Here is an 11,213-nt window from a genome sequence, read left to right on the forward strand (position 1 = left end):
TGCAAACAGGGAATAATTTCTTGTTCCAGCAAGTGGGAAAATAGGGCAGAGATGTTGGGATGGGGAGAGTGTTGAAGCAGCATTTCTGCATGAGGGATGGCAGGGCTGTAAGGCACTAGATCCACAGTTCCAGCTGTATTCTGCAATTACACTTCTGGTTATGAAGTGAGGCTGGGCTCCTCTGGTTCTGTTGGGAACCTCATTTGTAGGAAAGGAGGGAGAAAAGAGAGCCAAGAAGCAGAGAGCTGTCTGCAGGGAAGGCGCAGGTAGATGCAGGGTTTCTTCATCATCAGTTCCCATGCTTGTTTACTCTGAGTGCTGCTGAGCAGGTGGCTGCTGAGCTGCTGGCTTGGACTCAATTGGCTGATCCAGAACTACTGTACTTGTCCCCTTTGTGTGGCTTTTGTGATGAACCCTTGACCAGCAGTCCCGGAGTCGAGGTCCTGACTACTTTTTGGACTGGTGCAGGAACGTAGGTATGATGGCCTCAGTGCTGTGGAGGTCATGTGAGCCTGGGCTCAGCCTTGGTGGAGGTGAAAGCCACCTAGACAACACAGCATCCCTAAATTTGGAAGGCAGTTATCTTCTAGTTCTCAAAATCGAGTTTCTCTGCTGGGACTTAGAATAACCAAGTTGCAGTAAGCACCATATGAAAAAACCTTGCCTTATAGCCAGTTTTTGGCCCATTCTCAGACTTGTAGAACTTTTGTTCTTGAGAGCTTGTCCAGGGTTTTTCTTCTGTCAACAACTTTCTCTACAAGTTTCCCTCGAGATGCTCTTTTTGCCTTAGAACCGACTGCATTTTGAGGAAGGAGCCAGTAGATGGCAGGCAGTAGTTTGTAAAAAGAACCATGCAAAAAAACAGCTTAAGTTTCTGGTCCCTTCTGCAACTGCCCAGCTCTTTAGGCTTCATCTTTCCAGGCAGTGCCCTGCACACACATTTACAGTATCACAGTATCACTAAGGTTGGAAGAGACCTCAAAGATCATCGAGTCCAACCTGTCACCACAGACCTCATGACTAGACCATGGCACCACGTGCCACGTCCAATCTCCTGTTCAACACCTCTGGGGACGGCGACTCCACCACCTCCCTGGGCAGCACATTCCAATGACAAATGACTCTCTCAGTGAAGAACTTTCTCCTCGCCTCGAGCCTAAACTTCCCCTGGCACAGCTTGAGACTGTGTCCCCTTGTTCTGGTTCTGGTTTCCTGGGAGAAGAGACCAACCCCTTCCTGGCTACAACCTCCCTTCAGGTAGTTGTAGAGAGCAATGAGGTCACCCCTGAGCCTCCTCTTCTCCAGGCTAAACAACCCCAGCTCCCTCAGCCTCTCCTCACAGGGCTGTGCTCAAGGCCTCTCCCCAGCCTTGTTGCCCTTCTCTGGACACGTTCAAGTGTCTCGATGTCCTTCTTAAACTGAGGGGCCCAGAACTGGACACAGTACTCAAGGTGCAGCCTAACCAATGCAGAGTACAGGGGCACAATGACTTCCCTGCTCCTGCTGGCCACACTATTCTTGATGCATGCCAGGATGCCATTGGCCTTCTTGGCCACCTGGGCACACTGCTGGCTCATGTTTAGGCAGCTGTCAATCAGCACCCCCAGGTCCCTCTCTGGCAGCTCTCAGCCACTCTGACCCCAGCCTGTAGCTCTGCATGGGGTTGCCGTGGCCAAAGTGCAGCACCTGGCACCTGGATTTGTTGAATGCCATCTCGTTGGACTCCGCCCATCTGTCCAGTCGGTCGAGGTCCCTCTGCAGAGCCCTTCTGCCCTCTGACCAACATCTGCTCCTAACTTGGTGTCATCTGCAAATGTGCTGATGACTGACTCAATCCCCTCGTCCAGATCATCAGTGAAGATATTAAAGAGGATGGGGCCCAGTACTGATCCCTGGGGGACGCCACTGGTGACTGGCCGCCAGCTGGAAGCAAGCTGCAAGCCTCCAACTCACTAGACCTTGGTACTGAAATGAAGGTGCTCTTCTTGAGGCTTCCAGCGTTTCTGGTTTGCTCCTGTGTGCCCATGCTGCTTTGGCTGAAGTCTTGGTGTGACACAATCAAGGTGTGGGAAGTACTGAGGAAGCCAGCAGGTTGCTGTTAAAATCTTGGTGATGCTGACAAGGCAATGGGGACCTCCTGAGTGGAGGTGACCAGCACTTAATGAAAAATAGCAAGTCAATCAAAATTGCTGATTATAAGGAGCAGCAGGATTATAAGGAGCAGCAGGTTCTTGTCTGAGTAGCAGCTATGGGGCAGTGGCTTAGAAGCTCTTTCAACATCTTTGGAGATTAAATCCCTCCATAGGTGTAATGTAAACTCACATTAGTTATTTACAGCTACATGCATTAAAGGGCTCTGGGTGTGACTCACGGATTTGTGGTGTGCCACTTGTGGACATCTGGCTCCTGCAGTGGACACCACAGCATTGTCTAGATGTCTGACCTTCCATGCAATTTCAAAGGGACTGTTGATGCAAAAGGTTAAGGTTCATGGTCTGCTTATGGGGAACCCACCCAAGACTGCCAAGGCAAAGCAAGTTTGAAGTGGTAGTACTCATGGGAGCTCAGCTCTTTCAGATGGTGTGAAAGGTGTGATGGGACTGAATTTCTAAAAGCCTCCCATAAGGTGATGCAGACATAGATGAACCAATTCCAAAGCTGGAAACTTAGCTTGAGGGAAGGAGTGTGGCTGCAGCTTTGCCAGCGGCATCCCAGGAAGCAGGGACCCAAATCCTTGTATTGACTATGGGTTGTGTACTCACAGTGAGAGGCATGTGGGGTAAAATAACCTCTCCAGGGATTTGGGGCATGGCAGTAGCTGGGACCATGTAGTTACTGCAACTGAGAGTCCATCCTCCTGAGCTGCACAGAGCAGGCAATGCCACTGTACAGGTCCAGACCTGGGGTCAGGGGAGTCTGGCATGGGCACTGGGGTTAATGGTGCAGGCTGGGGAGCCTGCTCTGCTGACAGCAGGGGCAGGTAGGCTTGGGGGCCCTCGGGTAACAAATTGAACGGTGAATATCTTAAGACGACTTTGGTTTATTGTCCAGATCAGGTCAGTGGAAAAAAATATTGGGAGACTGAACAAAGAGACAGGCTGCTTTAGCAGATAAATGGACTGATCATTTCGTATTGAGGAACAATCTCTAAAACATAGTTTACTGCACAGCTGAGGGCTGAAGCATTTGCTGATGCCAAGAGCTCCTGCTCTGACCCTAGGCACGCGTGGAATTAAACGGCGCGGGGCTTTTTGATGGTTAAACTCCCCAGAGAAGACACTCCATTTGTTACCAGGTCTCTGATGAAGTAAAGTGTGGTTTATATGTACAAGGCCGGCCTTCAACTCATCTCAGAATGAATGGAGAGGTAAAATTGAATTTTACACTCCTGCTGCTATGATTAATGTGGGGGCTGTGGGCCGGGGCGGGCGGCCGCAGGAGGGCAATGCAGGCTCGCTCTGCTGCGGCGATGCCAGACGCGGGGGGATCCGGCAGGAAGGAATAGCTGCTGGGAGGAGGAACCTGTTAGAGCCATAAATCGCCCGCCCAGCCACCTCAGCACAGCCCTCTGATGTGAGGCTGCACCTGACAAAGGAATAAACTTGTTAGATGAATCAAAGAGCACATAGACATTAAATCAGAGAGTCTGATGCCAAGGGGATGGTGAGGGCTGTGCAACATGGGCCCTGCCATGTTCATGCTGCACCTCACTGGGGGGCAGGAAAGCAACAAGTAAAGATGCTTGATGGGAGATGGTCACTGGTCAGCAGGGATGTGTAGGGCTGGAGAGCTTCTGGTGGCAGAATGGAATGGAATGGAATGGAATGGAATGGAATGGAATAGAATAGAATAGAATAAACCAGGTTGGAAAAGACCTTTGAGATCAAGTCCAACCTCTCACCCAACACCACCTAAACAACTAAACCATGGCACTAAGTGCCTCATCTGGTCCCTTTTTAAACACCTTCAGTGATGGTGACTCCACCACCTCCCTGGCCAGCACATTCAAACAGCCAATCACTCTTTCTATGAAAAACTTCTTCCTAACATCCAGCCTAAACCTCCCCTGGTGCAGCTTGAGACTGTGTCCTCTTGGTGCCTTCATCCCTGCTGCTCCAACCTGTGGGATGGCTTGGAGGAAGGCACAGTAAGACCTAGGATTTTTGAAAGCTGCTCACAGGCAGGAGAGGAACAAGCTACCCAGTAATCCTAGAAATGTGTTGTCCTCATACACTTCAGGAGAAAAGGACTGGGTGAGACCTGTTCATAACTTCATTCAGGACTGAGTGGCTTCAGAAGCAGCAACTTGGGAGGCCAGGATCCCCAGTTAAGCATCCCCAGTTTCAATCTGTTTGCTTCAGGAAAATCATAGAGTCATAGACTGGTTTGGGTTGGAAGGGATCTTGGAAGTCATCTAGTTCCAACCTCCCCTGTCATGAGCAGGGACCTCCTGCTAGATCAGGTTGTTCAAGGCCCCATCCAGTCTGACTTTGAACACTTCCAGGCTCGAAGCCACCACAGCTTCTCTGGGCAAAGTGTTTGGCTGAGCACTGCAGAGAATTGTTCCTTTATTAATCCAGGCAGTGGAATGATTTGCTCAGAATTCATCACACCATTAACCCAAAAATGAAGCAATTCAAGGCAGCGACCTGCATGGAAGTAGAACAAGGTAGCCAGTTGGCTTTCACCATTTCTGCATTGCTGAGATTAGGGCTTCTGAAGGCTGGCTGAACATGAGCCAGCAGTGTGCCCAGGTGGCCAAGAAGACCAATGGCATCCTGGCCTGCATTAGGAATAGTGTGGCCATCAGGAGCAGGGAAGTCGTTGTGCCCCTGTACTCAGCACTGGTTAGGCCACACTTTGAGGACTGTGTCCAGTTGAGACACCTGAACATGTTCAGAGAAGGGCAACAAGGATGGGGAGAGGCCCCGAGCACAAGCCCTATAAGGAGAGGCTGAGGGAGCTGGGATTTTCAGCCTGGAGAAGAGGAGGCTCAGAGGAGACCTTCTTGGTCTCTACAACTACTTGAAGGGTGGTTGTAGCCAGGAGGAGGTTGGTCTCTTCTCCCAGGCAACCAGCAGCAGAACAAGAGGACACAGTCTCATGCTGTGCCAGGGGAAGTTTAGGCTCAAGGTGAGGAGAAAGTTCTTCATGGAGAGAGTCATTTGTCATTGGAATGTGCTGCCCAGGGAGGTGGTGGAGTCACCATCCCTGGAGGTGTTCAAGAGGGGATTGGACGTGGCACTTGGTGCCATGGTTTAGTCATGAGGTCTGTGGGTTGGACTCGATCTTTAAGGTCTCTTCCAACCTTGGTGATTCTGTGATCAGGATTTGCAGAGGACAACAATATGGAAACCTCTTGGAGATGGTCTACTGGAGTCAATGGACTCCCACATGTGTGGCTGTAATGGAACTGAAATTAGAACTCTGTAAATCATTGATTTTCTTTTTTCTTTCATTGTTTTTTCTCTTAGTGTAGAGGGGTTTTGTTGGCTTTTTCCCCCCCCCCACTTGATAAACTTAAAATGTAAATGTCAAGTATCAGGTCAAATACCTCTTTACTTTCTATTTTTCTGTTAGGAATTCAAGATCAGGAAGAGTTGTTTGGATTCTGTGAAATGTTTTACTCCAGATGAATTATTTTGGTTTGCTCTTAGTTAATTTTAGATCCAGGTGCATTTGTAAGATTCTGTTGCTAGAAAACCCTTCTCAGCTGGAGTTGTGAACAGTTCTCTGTCCTTACCAACTGCTGGGTGAAGCACATGGGGCAGGGAGTTCTGGAAATGAGCCTATTTGGAGGAGCAGCTGTTTCTGTACCTGAGGGTATTTCTCAGATGCTGAGCATGGAATGAGGTGTAGCACTCTGGGCAGCACCTGGTCTTAAAAGCAGCTGCCCACTGCCAGCAATGCAGTGAAGCTGCAAAGGCTTCTTCATCCTCCAGATGTCAAGGTACAGTGTGATTAGACAGGCTGTGTCTTGAGGAGAGCTGTGCCTTGCAGGGCTGACCCAAAACAGCTTTAGGTTTTCAAGCTGATGTTGTTTTAAGAGAGACTTTTGGAAGCCACTGGTAGTGCTGCTCATTTTTTCATACCTTATGAAAATAATTCTGCTTTGTCTTCTGAGATGGGAGGAGAAGTTTTGCTGTGGTGAGAATGAGACTTCCTGCTAATGTGGAGGGAAGGTGTGTGGCTGTAGGGGACAGAGTTTGCATAGAGAGATGTCTTGAAAAGGTTTTGGTGTCAAGAAAAATCCACAAAGAAATCATTTCCTCTCTCTTACTGGCATAGAACCTCCAGCACTCATTTCTCAGCTCTTCCACACAGCCCAGCCTAAGCCCAGGGATGAGATGTCTGCTTCATTTGTGGCCCTTTCCACTAGCAAAGGCATCTGTATCAGGTATGACTGAGTTATGACCAGCAGTGTTAAAATCATCTCTCCATTATAAATGGAACTTTCTATAGCTGTCAGGCAGTTCTCTGCTGCCAAGAGGTGCAAAGCATGAGAAGTTGCTTTCCAGAGCCTACAACAGGCTGTTGCCTGCTCCACATCCAGGTTGGGATGAAACACATGGAAGAGGTGGAGGGTTGAGGGTCCCTGTTACCCAGCCACATAGCTCCTTTAGTAAATCTGAGCCCATCCACCCTGGGCAGGGGGGTATGGCTGGGGGAGCAGGTGGCTTTTGAACATCTGCTTCAGCTTGACACCTCTCCTTCACCCATCCCAGTGTAGAGCAGTGACCAGCGGGCACCTGGCTGACAAACAACAAACGGCTGAAGGATAACAATGAGTCAGGTGAAAAAAAGAAATTGTGTTTTTGACAATCTGCTGTTGGGGGAAGACAGGGGAGGGGGGAGGCAAAAAGACCCTGTAAGAATGAGGAGCCTGGGAGAAAGGGGATAAGTTAACATTAAATGGGCATGTGGTGACAGGAGGGGAAATGGTGGGACAGCTGGAAATGCAGCAGGAGCCTGGAGAAAATCGATACGAGATAAGCGTTCCAGGGGTAGTGCTGTTCATCAGGTGACAAAGTTAAAGGCAGTGAGACACTAAAAGTGAGAAAATATCACTGACCCCCTGCAGTATTGATCAAACAGCTGAGACACTCAAGGCCAAAGTCACTAATAAAGTGAGATGTATCAGCAGGAAGCCCCTGAGAGCAGATGAGCTGGATTCCGAAGGTCTTAAAAAGAAAAATAAAAATCTATCTGCAAAAGTTCTCCTTAACCATCTTCTTTGTCTTGTGAAGTGCAAAGGGGACAAAGAAGCACGGCCAAGGGAACTGAGAGGCATGAGGGTTTGCTGTGTTATTTAAAGTGGGGGTTGAAAACAGAGTGGATTTTTGTGGTTGTGGGAGTTTTAGGCTGATGCCTAGAAAATTTTCCACAGGTCTTGAGCAAAAGTGGTAGAATGTAAATAAATTACCACTGGGTGTAAAAGGGAAAATAATGTTAAGGTCTAAATAATCCCATTGGCCTAAAAACCACATTAAGTTAGCTGTGTAAAACAAACTTTTTCTCTTTTTGGCTTCTTTGCTCTAACTGGAGCTTCTGCTGGCTTGCTGACCTTAGCTGTGTTCTTTGTTGTGGTTAAGTACTAACAGCTACTCTCTGCTCTTCTCTATACAAGGTAAAAGAAGCTGTTGGTAACCCCCTAGTTTTGTTCAGGGAGTTCTTGTGTTCATAGAGTCAATAAGGTTGGAAAAGACCTCAAAGATCATCAAGTCCAACCTGTCACCCAACACCTCATAACTACTAAACCATGGCACCAAGTGCCATGTCCAGTCCCCTCTTGAACACCTCCAGGGACGGTGACTCCACCACCTCCCTGGGCAGCACATTCCGATGCCTAACAACTCTCTCTGTGAAGAACTTTCTCCTCACCTTGAGCCTAAAATTCCCCTGGCACAGCTTGAGACTGTGTCCTCTTGTTCTGGTGCTGGTTGCCTGGTGTTTATAAACCATAAATATATGTAAATATTGTGTATTTAGTACACATTCCTTGCATTCCGTATTTCTAGATTGTAGGTGTGCTTGTAAATGTATCTTAATTTGCTTCCATCTGAGCTAGTCTGGCAATTTTATTTTGAGGGCTAATGTCAACCTACCACAGTAGTGGAAAGAAAAGAGGAGCTAGTAATGCTGGGGAGGGGCAGCAGTGCTGCAAGCTGCTGCTGACTGCTGTCCTGCCAGGATACCTGCGGCAGCCAGCCTGGTTTCACTCAGAAACCTCAGCCTGAAGTCCTGCCCCGAGAGTCAGGCTGCAAAACTAAATGGATGCCCCTGCCCCATTTGAACTGCTGCCCATCTGCTAGCCATGTCCCACAAAGCTGGAGCCTTAAATTTGGCCTTCAACCTGTTTTCATGGGGCAGATGGGGCTATTGCTAGTGCTTGCTTTCCTCTACTTGTACACGGCTGAGGGATACCGGGAAGTTGGCTTGAGGTGGGAATTAAATGATCTGCTTGGACTCATCATTGTTAAATTGCCCTTTTACTCCAGTTCTTGGTGTGTCTAGGAACAGGAGCATCCCACAACTAGGCAGAAACAACAGACAGAGTCTCTTTAGGTTGTTTGGTTGGGCTGGTTTAGGATTACCCTAGCACTTGCATCATTGTCTGTTCAAACTGTTGCCTTCATGCACTCTCTTTTACCTGCCTTGATTGTGGTTGTTAAGATCTTGGACACTGAGAAAGCAGAGTTGTGTGAGACTTGTCACTCTTTTGGCTCAGAAAAAAAAGGAAAGACTCACCTTTCTGTGAGTTTTTTTTTGACACACAATTTCCACTGGCCTTTCCTTCCCTTTCAAGCACCCAGGTCTTGGTGCAGCTGGGTTGCTGTAAGCACATTGTGCCAGCAGGTTGTTTACAGCGGATTGCTCAGTCTCACCTGACTGGTGATCTCTACAGGCTCTCCCTTATCTGTGTCCTGTCACATAACCAAATGTTTTAGGCTTTTGGACAGGTCACCTTGCTGGACCTGTCACTGTACACATAAGTAATCCAGCAGATCTTCTGAGGTTGCAGGGACTGAGGCCATCAAACCCTCCCTGTGTTTCTCCTTTCCTGAAACTCACCAGTGAACTCAGCAGAGTCGCTATATTTTCTGGCTTTTTATACAAGTCACCCCAGTTAAATATAATGGAATGGAATGGAATGGAATGGAATGGAATGGAATGGAATGGAATGGAATTAACCAGGTTGGAAAAAACCTTTGAGATCATCAAGTCCAACCTATTACCCAACATCATCTAATCAACTAAACCACGGCACCAAGTGCCTCATCCAGTCTCTTCCTAAACACCTCCAGTGATGGTGACTCCACCACCTCTGTCTACAAGTACTGAGAGGTACAGGTGAGATGATGGGTGTTTCATGCACCCTTCTGGATCATCCTCTCTCCATAACTTCTCACTCCTTCCCAAAGCAAAGCTGAGCCACCATCTAGACAGTGGTCCTAGAGCATAAGTCCTGTGAGAAGTGGCTGATGGGAGGGGGGTTGTTCAGCCTGGGGAAAAGGAGGCTGAGGGGAGACCTTCTTCCTCTTTACAACTAGCTGAAAGGAGGTTGGAGTAAGGTGGAGGTAGGCCTCTTCTCCACAGTAGCAAGTGATAGAACAAGAAGAAATGGCCTCAAGATGCATCAAGGTAAGTTGAGATTGGATATTAGGAAGAATTTCTTTACTGAAAAAGTGGTCAGGCATTGGAACAGGCTGCCCAGGGCAGCGGTGGAGTCACCACCCCTGGAAGTATTTAAGAGTTGTGTAGACATAATGCTTAGGGATATAGTTTAGCCAAGGACCTGTCAGTGTTGGGTTAATGATTGGACTCGATGACCTTTTCCAACCTAGGCAATTCTGTGATTCTAGTTTACTGCTCACATGGAGGCTTCCCCAGCACTCCCTTATGAGAAACAGTGGTTCCTCCTGACTTAAGCTGATGGGACATGAGGACCTGGGCAGCACCTCAGCAAGGCCAGCCCAATCCATGGGATAACAGATGATGTGCCAGCACTGGAGCGCCTGGAAGTGCTGCTGGAGCAGTGCTCATCCCACCCGTTGGTATGGCAACGGCCCCTTGCGCAGTGGCAGGCACCATCCGCGGCACCGGCCGGCTATTTGTACTTGTCTAATTATTATTACTCTTTGCATTTTCTTCCAGTGGATGAGTAATGGACGAGGGTTAGAGGGAGGGGAAGGTGTGGGGCGGGGGAGAGCAGTGATTTGTGGGATAGGTATCTCATCTCTGAAAGGAGGACATTCATCTTGCCCGGCATCCACACGCAGCCCTGGCTGCCAGCATGTGGTGTTCATGTGCGGATGCCTGCGTGGGTGTCAGCCTGCAACAACCAACAGGGTTTGGGTGGGGACTGTGGTGGGGTTTATGGCTGTTTTAATCTGGGAGCACCACTTGTTGGAGTTTTGGTTTCCAAGTATTCACCAACAAGCCAGCTGTTTTGAAAGCGAGCAACTCCCTGAGGAGACCTGTGATAGGACAAGGGGCAATGGATATAAACCACAGCAGAGGAGGTTCCACCTCAACGTGAGGAGGAACTTCTTCACTGTGAGGGTCACAGAGCACTGGGACAGGCTCTCCAGAGAGGTTGTGGTGTCTCTTTCTCTGGAGACTTTCAAGGCCTGTCTGGATGTGTTCCTGTGTGACCTGTGCTGGATTCTATGATCCTGCTCTGGCAGGGGGGTTGGACTCGCTGATCTCCTGAGGTCTCTTCCGACCCCTAACATCCCATGATCCAAACCCAAGAGAGCTCAGTAACACATTTTCTCATTCTTGTTTCACAGGTGTGAGTTACATGTGGAATATTTATAGATGCAGTGCAGGAATTCTATGGAATATTTATGGATGCAATGCAGGACTTAATTCTTGAGTCACTTCATTCCATGGAGCACGTGCAGCTGCGTAGAGAGAGCTCTGTGCTTTTGTTTTCTGTTTATTTTTCCATCTGCTATTTTTTGCCAGTTGTTTCCTGAAGGAGGTTTCTTGAAGTCTGCATGAGCTCATATCATGCCCTAAGCTGTGATTATAGAGAATTTCATGCTTATATTGCTGCCTGTGGCTGCTCTGATCGTAGAAGCTGCCACTGTTGGTGCAGAGCCATGTTCAGCTTGGTGAGGTTTCTGCAAAACATTCAAATGCTTCTTACCCTGTTCCAGAGAGGGCAGAGGGTAAAACCAGCAGCTGAGGTCCCACTGTTCAGCTTG

Source organism: Dryobates pubescens, chromosome 26 (genome assembly GCF_014839835.1).
Source record: "Dryobates pubescens isolate bDryPub1 chromosome 26, bDryPub1.pri, whole genome shotgun sequence".
In the NCBI taxonomy this organism is placed as follows: Eukaryota; Metazoa; Chordata; class Aves; order Piciformes; family Picidae; genus Dryobates; species Dryobates pubescens.